This window comes from Phocoena phocoena, chromosome 1, assembly GCF_963924675.1.
Source record: "Phocoena phocoena chromosome 1, mPhoPho1.1, whole genome shotgun sequence".
NCBI classification, from domain to species: Eukaryota; Metazoa; Chordata; class Mammalia; order Artiodactyla; family Phocoenidae; genus Phocoena; species Phocoena phocoena.
In genome coordinates, this window is record NC_089219.1 from 126867384 (window position 1) to 126887084 (window position 19701).

Genomic DNA, 19701 nt, shown 5'->3' on the forward strand with positions numbered 1-19701 from the left:
ATGAAGTCCTTTTGCAGATCTAGCTCTAGCGATGTTTCCATCGTTATCGCTTGGCTCTTCTCAGCAGTACCAGCTACAATAACCACTGCTTTTACGCCTGCTTCCAGACATCCTGGGCTTGAAATAAAGATACTGTACTACTGTACTCTATACAGTACTATACAGTAAAGTACACAAAAGCACAACCACTTGTAGAGTATGCAGGCACGTCACAATGTACACCAGACACGTGAACTAACTTACGTGACTGGACGTGCAAACCATGTGCGCACCTTTGAAGCCTCGCAACTTGAAGGTTCGTACGTAAGGGACTTACTGTAAAACGGTTTCTTGAGAGGAAGAAGGATGACACCCTACATGTACTTAGTTTTCTGCCCCTTCTGCCACATCACATTCTTCTCCTGCACTGTCTGGTGTCCATAAAGTTGTCTCTAAGAAACTGCATGTTGAAGGCACTGTCTTTACACGCCTCTCCTTCGTTCAGTGTATCAAGTTCTTCAGTGACCGCATCAAAAGCCATTTTAGCCAGTGTGCAGGCAAGTTCTGGGTTATTAAGGATCTCATAGTAAAATACAGAAAAGTTAAGAGCCAGCCCCAGGCAGATGGGGTGTGTGGGGTGCATCTCTTTCTTGCTTAAGCCTCTTGGTAAGCTCCTAGGGAATTATCTATCATTTATTTCTGATCATCACCACATGAAACTTCAGCAAGTCACCGGAAGTAATCTCCCTTCATTTTCAGATACAAAATCTTACTCTCTGGATTAGGTGCAATGGCTATTAAATGCTTGTCCAACAAATCCAGGACCGTGGCGCAGACGGACCTCAGTTTGGACTCCACCATCCCTCGACAGTTCTTAATCAGCTGCAACTTCTGGTCAGAGGTGTAAGTTTTCTGTTGGATGTTCAAGATGACCCTCCAGGCGGACCTGCAGCCCCTGCCCACATTCGTGTAGGCCAGGGACAGGAGGTTGCGCTCCGGCTTGAACAGCACGGCGCCCCCAGTCCATCACGGCCTTCATTGCTGATGACCATATCGTCATAGCGCTCGGCCAGCTCGGCCTTCTGGATCAGCTCTGTCTTCTCCATGGGGCAGGGGAGAGGAGAGCTAGGGTGAGCACTCACCCACCTGGATCAGGAGGGAGCTGAGGAGGGCCTTCACGTCTCAGTGGCGCGAGTCTCACCACTTTGATCTGCTTTGGCTTTAGCCGAGGACCCTCTGGTCTCAGCTCAGCCCACCCCACCCAGGTGCCTGCAGAGGGAAGGTCTGCCACTCCAATAGATAATTGGCGAAGGTCTCCGCTTTGCTAAATAACTGGGAAGCAGCATGAAATAAAGTAAAAATTTGGTCAAATCAACAAAACAAACAATTCTGGGTATTGCCACGAACTGGCTGTGTGAACTTGAGTAAGGCATGTCTCTCTGAACTTCAGGTTCATCTGTAAAGCAGTATAGTATCTGTAAAAGGGGAATTCTTTCTGTACTGTAAAGCTGTGGGTTTCTTTTTTTTTAAGTAAAAATAGATGACATGAAAGGAATAGAACACTTGGCAGATATAGTCACTCAATAAATAGTACCATGTAAAATACTATGAAGAAATGCTAATTTTAGACTCAGCTATTCAGAGATGACCAGTCAAAGCTGGCTATGACAGATGGCAACTAAGAATTGGCCTGGTCTTTAGAATGGAAATAAATAATTGTTAGCAATGCCTCAATCCTAAAAAGGAGCCTATCAGCCTGGACAGGTGGGAAATTTCCAGGCTAGTGTCATGAAACCCATTCCTTGAGAAATAGATCCTGGATTGAGTGAAGGAAAATAAATAGGAAATGCTGCCCATAGCAAAGCACTAAGGCCCTCCAGAGGCTCTGGAGTAGGTAGATTACATTCTGGAAAATGAAGAAGAGCGGACACTTGACCTTCCCCTGAAATGGGTACCAAGATTTTACAGAGTTCCTAATTGTATAAATGCCACCACAGCAGTGGTTTACAAAATATGTTCTATGGAACACTACTTACCAGAGATGTGAAAAGAATATCATAAATATGTTTGAAAACACTGCATAATATAGTTCCTTCTTAAAGAATCTTAATGCAGGTTAGCATGTTAAAGGCTCTGAGAAGTCCTTCAGAGTAGAACTATGTTCCACCTCTGTCTAAGTTGGTATTTTCCCAGTCTACTTGATTATGGATACCTTTTTGCCCTACAATACCATTCTCTGATATATCTCTATCAGATATGTATGAAAATATTATATGCACGAGGTTATTCATTATGGTATAATTTTTAATAGCAAATATTGGGAACAATCTAAATATAAATGCACAGCATTTACCTTTTCTCCATAAACTATGTGTGCATAATTAATACTTACAGAGCCCTAGAGAAAATGCCTCCCTCACTCCCTGGGGAGCATTCTAACCAACATATATTTGCCTTTCTGTGTGCTGTGTATACAATTTAAATTTCAGTCTCAGAAAAACTGCAAATTACAAAATGTGTGCCAAGGGCTCACTGTGTAGACAAGTGTTTCTATAAGCATTGGTTCTCCTCTAAGGAAAATAGTCCTGTTGATAAAAATAAGGAAAACATTTTGTGCAAGTATAAGTTTCTCCCAGCCTCCTACCCATATAAGCAGAAATGTAAGCTGTTTTCCTGTCATCTTTTACATCTATCTTCCAAACTTTGGTGCTGGCTTGGACATTCATTTTCCCTTTTGCAAGTAATCTTGTAAAAGTTCAAGGTAGGAAGAAATTGTATTGAGATTTGTTTTGCTGAGTGATTGGTTCCAAAAGAAATCTGGCTGTGCTTTTGTGGAGTTCAAAATGATATAGTGTGAATGTTTCATAGCTCACTATTTTTAGGAATGTTTTTATTTGTTTAGGTGTTCTAAGAATATGACGCAGAACCTCCCTGTCTTAGAATAGACTCATTGCAAATAAGCAGCCTCTCCAAAAATGTAAATGTAAAAATTCCGAGGCAAATATGATACACTCCTAGTCTGCTCTGTTTCTGGAGACTTAACAGAATCAAAGAAAGTCCTGACAAGGCAAAATAAACTATAAAGTTTATGAGAGGTGGGAGCAAGGAAGAGAATAGAGACAATACGAGGACAAACAATGTAAAAGGGGGTCTTTTCAAAAGCTTGACAGCATACTCTTTTGGTGAGGCTGAAGGGAAGCATTCACTTCCATACATTGCTGGTGTGGATGTGAAACAGTATCCCACTTATAGAAAGGAATTCAGCAATATCTAGCAAAACTACACATGCATTTATTCTTTGACCAAGCAATCCAATTTCTAGGAATTTGTGGTGAAGATACACTCCAACAATATAAATATATATATGCACAAGATTATTCATTATACTCTAATTTTAGTAACCAAATATTGGGGACAATCTAAATGGACAAAATAGGAGACATTGAATAAACTATGGACCGTCTATACAGTGGAGTGCTATTCAATTACATTGTTAATTTTAAAAAATCAAGGTGCTTGTTTTAAAATAAACAGATGCATACCTTATTTATCTTATTTCCCTTTTTTAATACTAAAGGAAGCATACTATATACTCCTTGAGTATGCTACCTTTAGTATAAAAATAGGGAATTTAAGTAACTATGTATGCATCTGCTTATTTTGCAATAATAAGCACAAGAAGGATAAATCAGAAATTAATGAATTTGATTTTCTCCCGGTGTTAGGGAATAGGGTGGAAGAGAATGCAGCTTCTTTGGCTATATAACTATATATTGTTTTGACTTTTGAGCTATATTCGTGTTTACACATTAAAATTAAAATAAAATAAAATAAAAAATAAAAATAAACTAACATGAGTAGAAAAAACAAAAACGTAAAATTGAATGCAAACAGGAAATAATTGACCCTAACGGTATTGACAACATAAACTCAGAGGAGAAAAAAAAGAGCCAATCCAAGTACCAGTGGAGCATTCTACTCTAACTGTACATGCTCAGCAGATATATTCTAAGGACAAAAAGAAATACAAAAAATTTCTTGAACTTTAGCTTGTAGGGTTTTATTGGTAGTGAAATTGATATACTAATCCTGAAATTGTTTTTCATGTGTTATAGGATTGAGTAAATGAATAAATATATTGATGTTATTGGGAACTAAGATCATCAGTATGGGAAAAGGGAAATTAAAATATGGATTTGACAACCCTTATATGGTGAGATATCCATATAAGCTCATTACTTAATAAAATATATCTCCTAGCTCTGTCTGACAGGGCCTAGATTCAGTGGCAATCCTGGTAGAAATATGCACACCTATTGTCAGAACTTAATTTCTCATTACTATTCTCCACTAAAAGGATCAAGGTCTCCTTGGGGAAATGACTGACCCCAGGTCTGGAGCAGGAAAAGCACAAAGTGAGCCTGGAATTTCTTGCTGTGCCAGAAGTAAGCAAATGCTCAAAAACTTTTAGGAACATATCTAAAGGACATATGAGGCAGCTTGAAATAATCCTCACTGGCCAAATATGGGGCAATTTGAACATGAGAAAGAATATTGAGAATAATGAATTATAACATGTTGATTATAAAAGAATCCATGAGCCCATAGAGAAAGAAGGAAGATGAAGCCCTTGTTTACAGAAGAATATCAAAATAAATAAAGAGGAAGTGACAGAACAGGAGAAAAATTGTTTTCCAAACAATGATTGTAATAGTCCGTTCAGGCAAGTATTATTTTTAAGCATTTTGAATACATATCAAAAACTTTTTTTCATAAAAAATAGGTTATGCTACATACCAGGGTTTTTTTGCTTGGTTTTTTTTTTTTTTTTTGATGAGGAACCTTATTGTTATATCTATTGATAGATCCGTTGACCACATTTTTACCTATTGATTGACAATCAGACATTATGTGCCTCTTGATGTGATACAGTAGGAAATATACAGCATCATGTACGAAATATCCTTGCCTAAATAAATGAACCTGAATCTAGAGCAAGCGTCTAAGTCTGTCAGTTTATAGGAAATACAATCCCATACTCATTAAAATGATAAAACTTGGTAAGTCTGACCTTAGCAAGTTTGGTGAAGATGTGGATCATTGGAAATTCACACCTAGCTGGTGGGAGTGCAAATTGGCTCAAGCAGTTTGAATTTGACAGTACTTAAATGATGGGGAAAAAGTCACCTTCTTTCAGGCAAGTGTTAATGGATGTATAATACTACTATTGGGTAAAGATGGTTGGAGAGCAAGATATTTATACAGTTTCAAGGTAACACCCTAAAGATAACTTATTCATTACAAGTGGGTAAAGGTGCCTTTACAATGGAGAAATCTGACAGATACCACCTTAATCTAGTGATCAAACTTAATGTCACCAATAATGTATCAAATTGAATCATGTGTTTCTTAATACGATACAAGTATCATACTAAGGAAGGATACAAATCATCAATGTGGTATTCTTCTGTGTTGAGCAGTACCCAAGGTAAAGGAGAGCTTTAGCACTTACCTTCCATGGTTGTTGGTTTTAATCCATTTTGAGGATCTTAGATTCTGTATTTTCTTGTCAGTTCAGTAATTAATTTAAGAAAATGGCTTTTATACTTTATTCAATATCTTGGTTGTTTTAATGTGGAGAGTCTTTCAAGGTTCCTAACTCATCAAATGGCCAGTAATGGAAAACAGCATGGTTTCTTTTGAAAATATCTAACTCTGCACTTACTTACGTGTGTCACTTAGATTAATAGAGCCCTTTTGCCTAGTAATGTGGTACCACGTGGGAAGAGCTATAAAAAACGTTTATACCCTTTTATTCAATAATATGGCTCTTGAGAATTTATTCTAAGGAAATAATTTAACAGTAACAAAATGCTTAGCACAAAACATAATTTGATTTGGACAACCAAATACTGGAAACAACCTAAATGTCCATGGGGAAAATCGTTTACTCTGCAACCACTAAAATGCTCATTATGAAGATTGTGGTAACATGGAAGATGGTTCTGATGCTAAATTTTAAAAGTGAACATAAAATTTGCATACATGTCGATTGCAAATTCTAGAAAAATGTATGCACATAATAAGACAGTACACAAAAGATAGTTGTGTTAGAGTGGTGGAATTATCTTTGATTTTGCTGTTTTAATTTTTTCTTTAACATTTGATGCATCATTTTAATTTTAATATGCAAAAGAATCTGTCTTTGTCACTTCAAGATGAAAAGAGACATGTTTGACTATTCTGTTCTTACTGGAGTCTTGGCAGTTTCCTGACATGTAAAATGGGCATACAAATCCCAGTTTAGATGAGATAATATTAAAGAATCTAGCCCAGTAATTGGCACGTAGAAGCTAGTTAATAAACGGTCATTGAGGTTTTTCTCTCATACTTAATCATGGTCAGGTGAGGGGTGGGAGGGATCAGTGCCCCCCTAGAGGTTCAGTGTTGAGGTGGCAGCATCAATCCCTGCGTGAGAAGATCTTGGGAAGGATGGTGGTTCCAGAGCAGACAGCAAGGTGAGAATCCAGGAGCAGATACCTATGTAAGAAATAACTGTTTACCAACTTCTTCCCATGCAAGGTACCCCTTTCCACTGTACTTTGCTTACTCTTACATGAATGAAGGCAGAGCAAAGGAAGCCAAGTTTACTCTTAGCTATTCACCGTGCTGTTTAATCTGCCTCAGTCTTTCTTGTCAGCTCAAATTGGAATATAGGTCTGAGTTTAAGTCCCTGTTTGGCCGCTTACAATGTGACCCTGGGCAAGACACTTGTGTTCTCTGAAACTCAGTTTCTTCATTTTTAAAATGGGGATATTAATCCACACCCCACTTGTCTTTCAAGTGTATTGTAAGGTCTCTGATCTAAACATAGACAAGTTTTTATTATCATTATGTTGGTAAACTATTTTGAGATATGATACCAGAAGTGTTTGGTTTAGCTCCACTGGCATGTTTAAGTTCAGAATATGGAATTAAAAGGCTTTATCCTCAAAAATGACTTCCATCCTACTTTTATATCCCCATTCTCTACCACCAAGCTCTCAGGAAATGGAAAACTTTTCATGGTTAAAAATAAATCTTGTTGAGTGTTTGACATCCATGTGTTCAAACCATATATTGAAAAACTGGATATATTTCTGTTGTCTATATAGAAATTGGGGACATATTGTTGAAGAGAGAGAGGACAACACATTTATCAGCAAATATTGCATCTTTTACAGAATGTCCCAGACAGTAGACAGTCCCCAGGGATTTGTGTCTACAAAGAGTATTAAGATGTGGATGAATGAGGCAGTCAAAATGGAGCTCCTACAAGTTTGCATGAGGACACGTGGATGGTCCAAATGAAAAGATAGGAGGTTGTGAAAAATTTGTGGGTGTAAAAATTGTTACAGCGTATTCTGGAGGAAATTTTGTCAATAGTTATCAGCCTTTAACCCATTGACCCAGCAATGCCATTTCTTTCTTCAGAAATATCCATGTAACTCCCTCTTGCGAGAGCACTGGAATCACAACTAACTGCTGAACAATCATCGACAGGAAGACACTGGAACTCACCAAAAAAGATACCTCACATCCAAAGACAAAGGAGAAGCCACAACAAGATGGTAGGAGGGGCGCAATCACAATAAAATCAAATCCCATAACTGCTAGGTGGGTGACTCACAAACTGGAGAACACTTATACCACAGAAGTCCACCCACTGGAGTGAAGGTTCTGAGCCCCATGTCAGGCTTCCCAACCTGGGGGTCCGGCAATGGGAGGAGGAATTCCTAGAGAATCAGACTTTGAAGCCTAGTGAGATTTGACTGCAGGACTCTGACAGGACTAGGGGAAACAGAGACTCCACTCTTGGCAGCACACACAAAGTAGTGTGTGCATCGGGACCCAGGGGAAGGAGCAGTGACCCCAGGGGAGACTGAACCAGACCTACCTGCTAGTGTTGGAAGGTCTCCTGCAGAGGCAGGGGGTGGCTGTGGCTCACCGTGAGGACAAGGACACTGGTGGCAGAAGTTCTGGAAAGTACTCCTTTGCATGAGCCCTCCCAGAGTCCGCCATTAGCCCCTCCAAAGAGCCGGGTAGGCTCCACTGTTGGGTCGCATCAGCCAAACAACAAACAGGGAGGGGACACAGCCCCATCTATCAGCAGACAAGTGGATTAAAGTTTTACTGAGCTCTGCCCACCAGAGCAACACCCAGCTCTACCCACCACCAGTCCCTCCCATCAGTGCACAATCCTCTTAGATAGCCTCATCCACCAGAGGGCAGACAGCAGAAGCAAGAAGAGCTACAGTCCTGCAGCCTGTGGAACAAAAAACACATTCACAGAAAGATAGACAAGATGAAAAGGCAGAGGGCTACGTACCTGATGAAGGAACAAGATAAAACCCCAGAAAAACAACTAAATGAAGTGGAGATAGGCAACCTTCCAGAAAAAGAATTCAGAATAATGATAGTGAAGATGATACAGGACCTCAAAAAAGAATGAAGGGAAAGATCGAGAAGATGCAAGAAATGTTTAACAAACACCTAGAAGAATTCAAGAACAAACACCTAGAAGAATTAAAGAACAAACAAACAGAGATAAATAATACAATAACTGAAATGAAAAATACACTAGAAGGAATCAATAGCAGAATAACTGAGGCAGAAGAATGGATAAGTAACCTGGAAGACAGAATGGTGGAATTTACTGCCACAGAACAGAATAAAGAAAAAATAATGAAAAGAAACTAAGACAGCCTAAGAGAACTCTGGGACAACATTAAACATAACAACATTCGCATTATAGGGGTCCCAGAAGGAAAAGAGAGAGAGAAAAGACCAGAGAAAATATTTGAAGAGCTTAGAGTCGAAAAATTCCCTAACATGGGAAAGGAAATAGCCACCCAGTCCAGGAAACGCAGAGAGTCCCAGGCAGTATAAACCCAAGGAGAAACAAGCCGAGACACATAGTAATCAAATTGACAAAAATTAAAGACAAAGAAAAATTATTGAAAGCAACAAGGAAAAAATGACAAATAACATACAAGGGAACTCCCATATGGTTAACAGCTGATTTCTCAGCAGAAACTCTACAAGACAGAAGGGAGTGGCATGACATATTTAAAGTGATGAAATGGAAGAACCTACAATGAACATTACTCTCCCTGGCAAGGATCTCATTCAGATTCGATGGAGAAATCAAAAGCTTTACAGATAAGCAAAAGCTACGAGAATTCAGCACCACCAAACCAGCTCTACAACAAATGCTAAAGGATCTTCTCTAAGTGTGAAACACAAGAGGAGAAAAGGACCTACAAAAACAAACCCATACTGTTCTCCATAGTGGCTGAACCAATTCACATTCCCACCAGCAGTGCAAAAGTGTCCCCTTTTCTCTACACCCTCTCCAGCATTTATTGTTTCTAGATTTTTTGATGATGGCCATTCTGACTGGTGTGAGATGATATCTCATTGTAGTTTTGATTTGCATTTCTCTAATGATTAATGATGTTGAGCATTCTTTCATGTGTTTGTTGGCATTCTGTATATCTTCTTTGGAGAAATGTCTGTTTAGGTCTTCTGCCCATTTTTGGATGGGGTTGTTTGTTTTTTTGTTATTGAGCTGCATGAGCCATGGACATATACACACTAACAAACGTAGTAAGGTAGATAGCTAGGGGGAAGAGGCCGCAAGGCACAGGGATATTAGCTTGGGGCTTTGGGACAGCCTGGAGGGGTGGGATGGGGAGAGTGGGAGGGAGGGAGACGCAAGAGGGAAGACATATGGGAACATATGTATATGTATAGCTGATTCACTTTGTTATAAAGCAGAAACTAACACATCATTGTAAAGCAATTATACCCCAATAAAGATGGTTAAAAAATAAATAAATAAATAAAAAAACAAACCCAAAACAATTAAGAAAATGGTCACAGAAACATACATATCCATAATTATCTTAAATGTGGATGGATTAAATGGTCCAACCAAAAGACACAGGCCTGCTGAATGGATACAAAAACAAGACCCATATATATGCTATCTACAAGAGACCCACTTCAGACCTAGGGACACATACAGACTGAAAGCGAAGGGATGGAAAAAGATATTCCATGCAAATGGAAATCAAAAGAAAACTGGAGTAGCAATACTCATATCAGAAAAATTAGACTTTAAAATAGACTATTACAAGAGACAAAGAAGGACACTACATAAAGGATCAATCCAAGAAGAAGATATAACAATTGTAAATATATATGCACCCAACATAGGAGCACCTCAATACATAAGGCAGCTGCTAACAGCTATAAAAGAGGAAATCTACAGTAACACAATAATAGTGGGGGACTTTAACACCTCACTTACACCAATGGACAGATCATCAGACAGAAAATTAATAGGGAAACACAAGCGTTAAATGACACAATAGACCAGATAGATTTAACTGATATTTATAGGACATTCCATTCAAAAACAGCAGAATACACTTTCTTCTCAAGTGCTTATGGAACATTTTCCAGGATAGATCATATCTTGGGTCACAAATCAAGCCTTGGTAAATATAAGAAAATTGAAATCATATCAAGTATCTTCTCCAACCACAATGCTATGAGACTAGATATCAATTACAGGAAAAAATCTGTAAAAAATACAAACACATGGAGGCTAACCAATACATTACTAAATAGCCAAGAGATCACTGAAGAAATCAAAGAGGAAATTTAAAAATACCTAGAGAAAAATGCCAACAAAAACACGATGATCCAAAAACCTATGGGATTCAGAAAAAGCAGTTCAAAGAAGGAAGTTTATAGCAAGACAAGCCTACCTCAAGAAACAAGAAAAATCTCAAATAAACAATCTTCCCTTACACCTAAAGGAACTAGAGAAAGAAGAACAAACAAAACCCAAAGTTAGTAGAAGGAAAGAAAGCATCAAGATCGGAAGAGAAATAAATGAAATAGAAACAAAGAAAACAACAGCAAAGATAAATAAAACTAAAAGCTGGTTCTTTGAGAAGATAAACAAATTGATAAACCATTAGCCACACTCATCAAGAAAAAGCGGGAGAGGACTCAAATCAATAAAAGTAGAAATGAAAATGGAGACAGACACAGCAGAAATACGAAGCATCCTAAGAGACTACTACAAGCAACTGTATGCCAATAAAATGGACAACCTGGAAGAAATAGATAAATTCTGAGAAAGGTATAACATTCCAAGACTGAACCAGCAAGATATACAAAGTATGAACAGACCAATCACAAGTAATGAAATTGAAACTGTGATTAAAAATCTTCCGACAAACTAAAGTCCAGGACTGGATGGCTTCACGTGTGAACTCTATCAAACATTTAGAGAAGAGCTAACACCCATCCTTCTCAAACTCTTCCAAAAATTGCAGAGGAAGGAACACTCCCAAACTCATTCTATGAGGCCACCATCACCCTGATACCAAAACCAGACAAAGATACTACAAAAAAAGAAAATTACAGACCAATATCACTGATGAATATAGTTGCAGAAAAGCTCAACAAAATACCAGCAAACAGAATCCAACAACGCGTTAAAAGGATCATACACCATGATCAAGTGGGATTTATCCCAGGGATGCAAGGATTCTTCAATATACACAAACCAATCAATGTGATACACCATATTAACAAATTGAAGAATAGAAAACATATGATCATCTCAATAGATGCAGAAAATGATTTTGACAAAATTCAACACCCATTTATGATAAAAACTCTCCAGAAAGTTGGCATAAAGGGATCCTACCTCAACATAATAAAGGCCATATACAACAAACCCACAGCAAACATCATTCTCAATGGTGAAAAACTGAAAGCATTTCCTCTAAGATCAGGAACAAGACAAGGATGTCCACGCTCACCACTATTATTCAACATAGTTTTGGAAGTCCTAGCTATGTCAATCAGAGAAGGAAAAGAAATAAAAGGAATACAAATTGGAAAAGAAGATGTAAAACTGTCACTGTTTGCAGATGTCATGATACCATACACAGAGAATCCTAAATGCCACCAGAAAACTACTAGAGCTAATCAATGAATTTGGTAAAGTTGCAGAATACAAAAGTAATGCACAGAAATCTCTTGCATTCCTATACACTAATGATGAAAAATCTGAAAGAGAAATTAAGGAAACACTCCCATTTACCATTGCAACAAAAAGAATAAAATACCTAGGAATAAACCTACCTAGGGAGAAAAAAGACCTGTATGCAGAAAACTATAAGCCACTGATGAAAGAAATTAAAGATGATACAAACAAATGGAGAGAAATACCATGTTCTTGGATTGGAGGAATCAATATTGTGAAAATGACTATACTACCCAAAGCAATCTACAGATTCAATGCAATCCCTATCAAATTACCAATGGCATTTTTTACAGAACTAGAACAAAAAATCTTAAATGTTGTATGGAGACACAAAAGACTCTGAATAGCCAAAGCAGTCTTGAGGGAAAAAAAACAGAGCTGGAGAAATCAGACTCCCGGACTTCAGACTATACTACATAGCTACAGTAATCAAGACAGTATGGTACTGACGCAAAAACAGAAATATAGATCAATGGAACAGGATAGAAAGCCGAGAGATAAACCCACGCACCTATGGAGATAAACCCATGCACCTATGGTCAACTAATCTATGACAAAGGAGGCAAGGATATACAGTGGAGGAAAGTCTGTCTCTTCAATAAATGGTGCTGAGAAAACTGGACAGCTACATGTAAAAGAATGAAATTAGAACACTCCCTAACACCATACACAAAAATAAATGCAAAATGGATTAGAGACCTAAATGTAAGACCAGACAGTATAAAACTCTTAGAGGAAAACATAGGAAGAACACTCTTTGACATAAATCACAGCAAGATCTTTTTTGAACCACCTCCTAGAGTAATAGAAATAAAAATAAACTAATGGGACCTAATGAAACTTCAAAGCTTTCGCACAGCAAAGGAAACCATAAACAAGATGAAAAGACGACCCTCAGTCTGGGAGAAAATATTTGCAAACGAATCAACGGACAAAGGATTAATCTCCAAAATATATAAACAGCTCATGCAGGTCAATATTAAAAAAAACAAACAACCCAATCAAAAATGGGCAGAAGACCTAAATAGACATTTCTTCAAAGAAGACATACAGATGGCCAAGAAGCACATGAAAAGCTGCTCAACATCACTAATTATTAAAGAAATGCAAATCAAACCTACAATGAGGTATCACCTTACACCAGTTGGAATGGGCATCATCAGAAAATCTACAAACAACAAGTGCTGCAGAGGATGTGGAGAAAAGGGAATCCTCTTGCACTGTTCGTGGGAATGTAAATTGATACAGCACTATGGAGAACAGTATGAATGTTCCTTAAAAAACTAAAAATAGAATTACCATATGACCCAGCAATCCCACTACTTGGCATATACCTAGAGAAAACCATAATTCAAAAAGACACATGCACCCCAATGTTCATTGCAGCACTATTTACAATAGCCAGGTCATGGAAGCAACCTAAATGCCCATCAACAGATGAACTGATAGAGAAGATATGGTACATATATACAATGGAATATTACTCTGCCATAAAAAGGAATGAAACTGGGTCATTTGTAGAGACATGGATGGATCTAGAGACTGTTATACAGAGTGAAGGAAGTCAGAAAGAGAAAAACAAATATCATATATTAAGGCATATATGTGGAACCTAGATAAATGGTACAGCTGAACAGGTTTGCAGTGCAGAAATAGAGACACAGATGTAGAGATCAAATATAAGACACCAAGGGGGGAAAGTGTCCAGGGGAAGTGGTGTTGTGATGAATTGGGAGATTGGGATTAACATATATACACTAACATTTATAAAATGGGTAACTAATAAGAACCTGCTGTATAAAAAAATAAAATTTAAAACTTCCAATAAATAAAAAAGATATACATATAAAAATTTGCTCATTGCAGTACTATTAGTAACAGCAAAAAGAAAAAATCAGAAACAACCTAAACTATGGTACATATAGGTCATCAAAATACTACACCACCACTAAGAATGTTAATATAGACATACAATTTGATGAACTTGGCTTAGGTCTTAAGCAACTGACTTCTTAACATTGCACCTAGAACTGGACTTACCCACTTCATCTCTGACCTCACATGTCAAACACAAGTCTTCTCCTGCAAGGACAACACCTTATACCACATATCACAGAGTAGGACACAAGTTCTCTACGGGCAAGCAGATCCCAAAGAGAAGGGAGGGAGGGACTGAAACACTGTAGGATCAACTCCTTCTCCTGATCTCTCCAGTGTAAGGAGGTGGACAGTTGCTGAAAGAATTACTCCAGTGAACCTCTCATCATAATAACACAATAGCCTTTTGCCTGCATCTCTAGTGTAGCACTCATTTCATGCCCTTTCAAGAATAATATCCATTTCATCTATTTTCTACAGCAATTAGCACAGTGGCTGATACAAGGAAAAAAGGCTCCATAACAGCTGGGTGAATTAACTAATAAAAATCATTGATTTTTATAGTATAGCAGGCCTCATAGAAAGAAAACTATAGCCAAATATTGACATCATCCTGAAAGCAGATTTAGTATATGCAAATAGCATGTATTTAGAATGTGGGTTTTATGGTCAGTAAGAAAATATCTTTGTATTATCTTACCCAACCACATTATCATTATCAGTTCCACATGTCACTGAACCTTTTTTTCTTTCTTCTTCTTTTTTTTTTTTTTTTTTTTGCTGTATGCAATCTTTCTCTTCTTCAGGTTCAGTAATGCTTATTTAGCTAACTTGAAGTTCAGTAATTCTATTTGGTCATCGCCAATCTACTGTTAAGTCCACCCAGTGAATTTAAAAATTTTAGACACTCTATTTTTTAGTTCTAGAATTTCCACACTCTTTTGTAGTTTCCATTTCTCTACTGAGATTTCCTATTTGTTCATTAATTATGACCATATTTTCATTTACATTTTTGAGCATAATTATAATAGCTGATCTAAAATCTTTGTCTCAGTTTCCAACACCTGAGTTATTTTGGGGTCAGTCTCTATTACATTGCCTTCTTTAAAAGTGTGGGTCACATTTTCTTGTTTATTTATATGTATAATAGTTTTTTTGTTGCCACCTGGACATTTTGAACTGCTCATTGTGGAGATGCTGGATTCCCTGAAGATTATGGAATATTTTTTCTACCGGGCAGGTAACTCAACTGAACTCAAACTCTAAACTCTAACTCCTTCATAATGGACAGCAGCAGAAATCTTTGTTCAATTCTTTGAGACTTAGCCATATGCTTGACCTCTACCATCCACACAGCAGTTCATGAGCAGCTAGAGATTTGGGCACATTATATACAGAATTTGGGACTCCCTTTCTCTGGAGTTCTCCTTTTCTAGATTTTTTCCCTCTAGCTGCTATGGTTGCCCCGAACTTTGCCTTCTGATTCTTCAGGTCAGTAAGATTTTGGATTTTCTATCTAAGTTTTAGCCTTGTCTGAGGCAAAAATTTGACAAAAATGGGAAATATTTTCATCTTGGTGCTATTCCCTTCTTCCAAGTGTAGATGACTCCCCTCCCCAATGTCTACCTGCTTTGGGCTGCTCTCTGGAGTCCAGAGTTTATGGTTGTTTTCTCTTGGAGAGTTGGTTTGTTAGAGACTACTTCCCTGTAGCTGGAAGTTGGAATCTTCCAGATATAATTGGCCTCTGAACAGCATTCTTCTCTGGAAAGGACTTTTAGCTACTTCCTGTGTACCTCCTTATTTTCCATTTTTCTCAGCCATAATCTTTTTATTTCCTTACTTCTTAGTCAGGTATTTTTTCTGCTTGAAGATTCAGTGATTGTTATCATGTCCTCCATATTGTTAAATATAATGCCCCCCTTGTATTTATAAAAAGGAATATATAGTGTTGTTTATTAGTGAAAATTATATAATAAAAAAAAGTACAGGTCTTTGCAGCCAGGGAATCAAGGTTAACATCTCAGATTCTCACTTATTAGCTGAATGACCTTGACAAACTCATTTATTCTGGACAAAAAACAGTTTTCTAATTTGTAGAATAAAGTTAATAACACCTATTTTATGGATTGCTGTGAGGACAAGAAATAGCTAACATAGCCCGGCCTCCTATCTGGCACAGAATAGGTGCTCAAAAAATAGTAGCAATAACATTTTTAAAAATAGGGTTTATTTTTAGAGCAGTTTTAGGTTCATAGGAAATTTGAGCAGCATGTACAGAGCTCCCATATAACTCCTTACCCCTTCCCATGCATAGCCTACCCCATTATCCACAGGCCTCACCACTCTGGGGTACATATGTTACAACTGATGACCCGGCAGTGACACATCATTATTACCCAAAGTCCATAATTTACCTTAGAGTTTGCTCTTGGTGTCATACATTCTATGGGTTTGGATAAATTTCTAATGAGAATGGACTTGAGGATACAGGGAGGAGGAAGGGTAAGCTGCAACAAAGTGAGAAAGTGGCATGGACATATATACACTACCAAACATAAAATAGATAGCTAGTGGGAAGCAGCCGCATAGCACAGGGAGATCAGCTCGGTGCTCTGTGACCACCTAGAGGGCTGGGATAGGGAGGGTGGGAGGGAGGGAGACACAAGAGGGAAGAGATATGGGGACATATGTATATGTATAACTGATTCACTTTGTTATATCACAGAAACTAACACACCATTGTAAAGCAATTATACTCCAATAAAGATGTTAAAAAAATTTTTTTTAATTTCTAATGATATATATCCACCTTTGTAGTATTATACACAATAGTTTCACTGCCCCAAAAAGCCTCTGTGCCTCCAAACCCATGGCAACCACTGAACTTTTTTCTGTCTCCATAGCTGTGATTTTTCCAGAATGTCATGTGGTTGGAATCATACAATATGTAATTTTTTTATTAATTTCTTTATTTTTGGCTGTGTTGGGTCTTCGTTTCTGTGCGAGGGCTTTCTCCAGTTGCGGCGAGCGGGGGCCACTCTTCATCGCGGTGCGTGGGCCTCTCACTGTCGCGGCCTCTCCCATTGTGGAGCACAGGCTCCAGACGCGCAAGCTCAGTAGTTTTGGCTCACAGGCTTAGTTGCTCCGCGGCATGTGGGATCTTCCCAGACCAGGGCTTGAACCCGTGTCCCCTGCATTGGCAGGCGGACTCCCAACCACTGCGCCACCAGGGAAGCCCCACAATATGTAATTTTTTAAGGGGACTTTATTATTTTTTATTTATTTATTCTTGGCTGCGTTCAGTCTTCGTTGCTGTGTGGGCTTTCTCTAGTTGCTGCGAGCGCGGGCTACTCTGCGTTGCAGTGCATGGGCTTCTCACTGCGGTGGCTTCTCTTGTTGTGGAGCACGGGCTCTAGGCACCCAGGCTTCAGTAGTTGTGGCACGTAGGCTCAGAAGTTGTGGCTCACTGGCTCCAGAGCACAGGCTCAGTAGTTGTGGTGCACGGGTTTAGTTGCTCCGCAGCATGTGGGATCTTTCTGGACCTGGGATCGAACCCGTGTCCCCAGCATTGGCAGACGGATTCTTGACCACTGCGCCACCAGGGAAGTCCCGGTCCCTGATTTCTTGTTTGCTGTCAGCTGAGGGCTTTTCGCAGGGCTTTTCTTGAGGTTACTCACATTCCTAGGTTTGTGACCCTCTTCCTCCATCTTCAAAGCCAGCAGTACTGGGTAAACTCATTCTCTCACTTTGAATCTCTTCTCTTTTTTCCTCTATCTCATCCTTTTATAACCTAACCAGGAAAGGTTTTCTGCCTTTAAGGTCTCATGTGATTAGACTGGGCCCATATGGGTAATCCAGGATAATCTCACAATCTCAAGGTCTGTACCCTTAATTACATCAGGAAATTCCTTCTTGCCATGTTATGCAACATAATCACAAGTTCCAGGAATTAGAGTTTGGGCATTTTGGGAAGGTCCATTACTGTGCCTACTAAATTATCTAAAGGTAAAAATTCATTCATTGACTTATTCATTTATTCATTTTTTTCAACAAATATTTATTTAGTGCCTACTATATACCAGAAAATTTGCGAGGCATTGGATGTTCTGTCCTATTTCACTTGTGAACTGTGAGAGGTGATAAAGAATTTGTGCATTGAGCAAATTTATCTGCTGAATTTTCTCTTGTGCCATATATTGTCTACAAGGAGAAGAGGCCTGGGAGGGAACTGACAATATAGGAGACTCTCAGACAACCATAATTGTGGTGTGTGGTCATCCATCTCTAACTCCTTTGCTGATTCAGTTCACAGATCAGGGGCTGGGTGTGAAATGAGGAATTAATGATGTGGATGTAATACTGTGAGAGTTATCTTTAATTCAGAAAGAATCAATTCCTGTAACAATACATAAAGGCTTATGATGTGTGCTATGGTGTCACACTAGCATTCATAAATACAGGTTTTTGCCTACAAGAGCTTACAATTTAATTCAGGAGATATGGCACTTCAAATAGTTTGATAACAATGCAATATTGCATTTAATTAAAGCAAAAGTCATGCTTCACTTACAGGGAGCTTAAGAAGGGCACAACCAGTGAAGGTTTGAGATATAGGAAAACTTCCTTTCCTTCTTGTGTATGTCACCAGCAGGGGTGGTGCTGGAGGTGGGAGAGAAGGATCAGAGTTCTCAATACCAACTGTGGCCAGAGCATCTCATTAATTGATGGACTACAAATAAAAGATAGCATTGTCATTATATATCCTTTCTCTGTTATCTGTTATCTTCCTTGAAAAAGAAAATCTAGGAAAAATTACACAAAATATAATACTCAAACACTGACAATACCAAATGCTGGTGAGGACATAAGAGGAACTCATTCATTGCTGGTGGGAATGCAAAACGGTAAACCACTTTGGAAGACAATTTGGTAGTTCCTTACAAAACTAAATATACCCTTACAATATGATCCAGCAATGTGGCTTGTTGGTGTTTACCGAAATGAATTGAAAACTTATGTCCACCTAAAAACCTGCACACAGATGTTTATAGCAGCTCTATTCATATTTGTCAAAACCTGGAAATGATCAACGTGTTCTTCAGTAGGTGGATGGATAAATAAACTATGGTACACTTGGAAAATGGAAAAGTACTAAAAAGAAATGAGCTATCAAACCATGAAAAGATATGAAGAAAACTTGAATGTATGTTACTAAGGGAAAGAAGCCATCTTTCAAAATACATATTGTGGGCTTCCCTGGTGGCACAGTGGTTAAGAATCCACCTGCCAGTGCAGGGGACACGGGTTCGAGTCCTGGTCTGGGAAAATCCCACGTGCCGCGGAGCAACTAAGCCCATGTGCCATAACTATTGAGCCTGCGTTCTAGAGCCCGTGAGCCACAACTACTGAGCCTGCGCTCTAGAGCCTGCCTGCCACAACTATTGAAGCCCATGTGCCTAGAGCCCGTGCTCCACAACAAGAGAAGCCCCCGCAATGAGAAGCCCGCGCTTCCCCTTCACTACTGTTGTTGGCAGTACAGTAACCTGATGGAACTTGGATCATATGAAGGATATGACAGTGATAATGGCTCTGACTTCCAGGGATTCCAATGTCCCACAGCACTCATTGAACAAATCTGGTTGGAAATGAGCTTAAATGGGGAATTTCCTGAACATACTCCCTATTGTTACAAAGCCAGTTTGGCTTCCTCACCTACAGTTATGCCAAGCAGT

At 38.6% G+C, this 19701-nt stretch overlaps 1 pseudogene; it reads right to left on the bottom strand.

Annotated features, from left to right (window-relative positions):
• Nucleotides 1-363: 363 nt before the first annotated feature.
• On the bottom strand, nt 364-1085 carry LOC136128048 (14-3-3 protein theta pseudogene; annotated as a pseudogene).
• Between the last annotated feature and the right edge of the window lie 18616 nt (nt 1086-19701).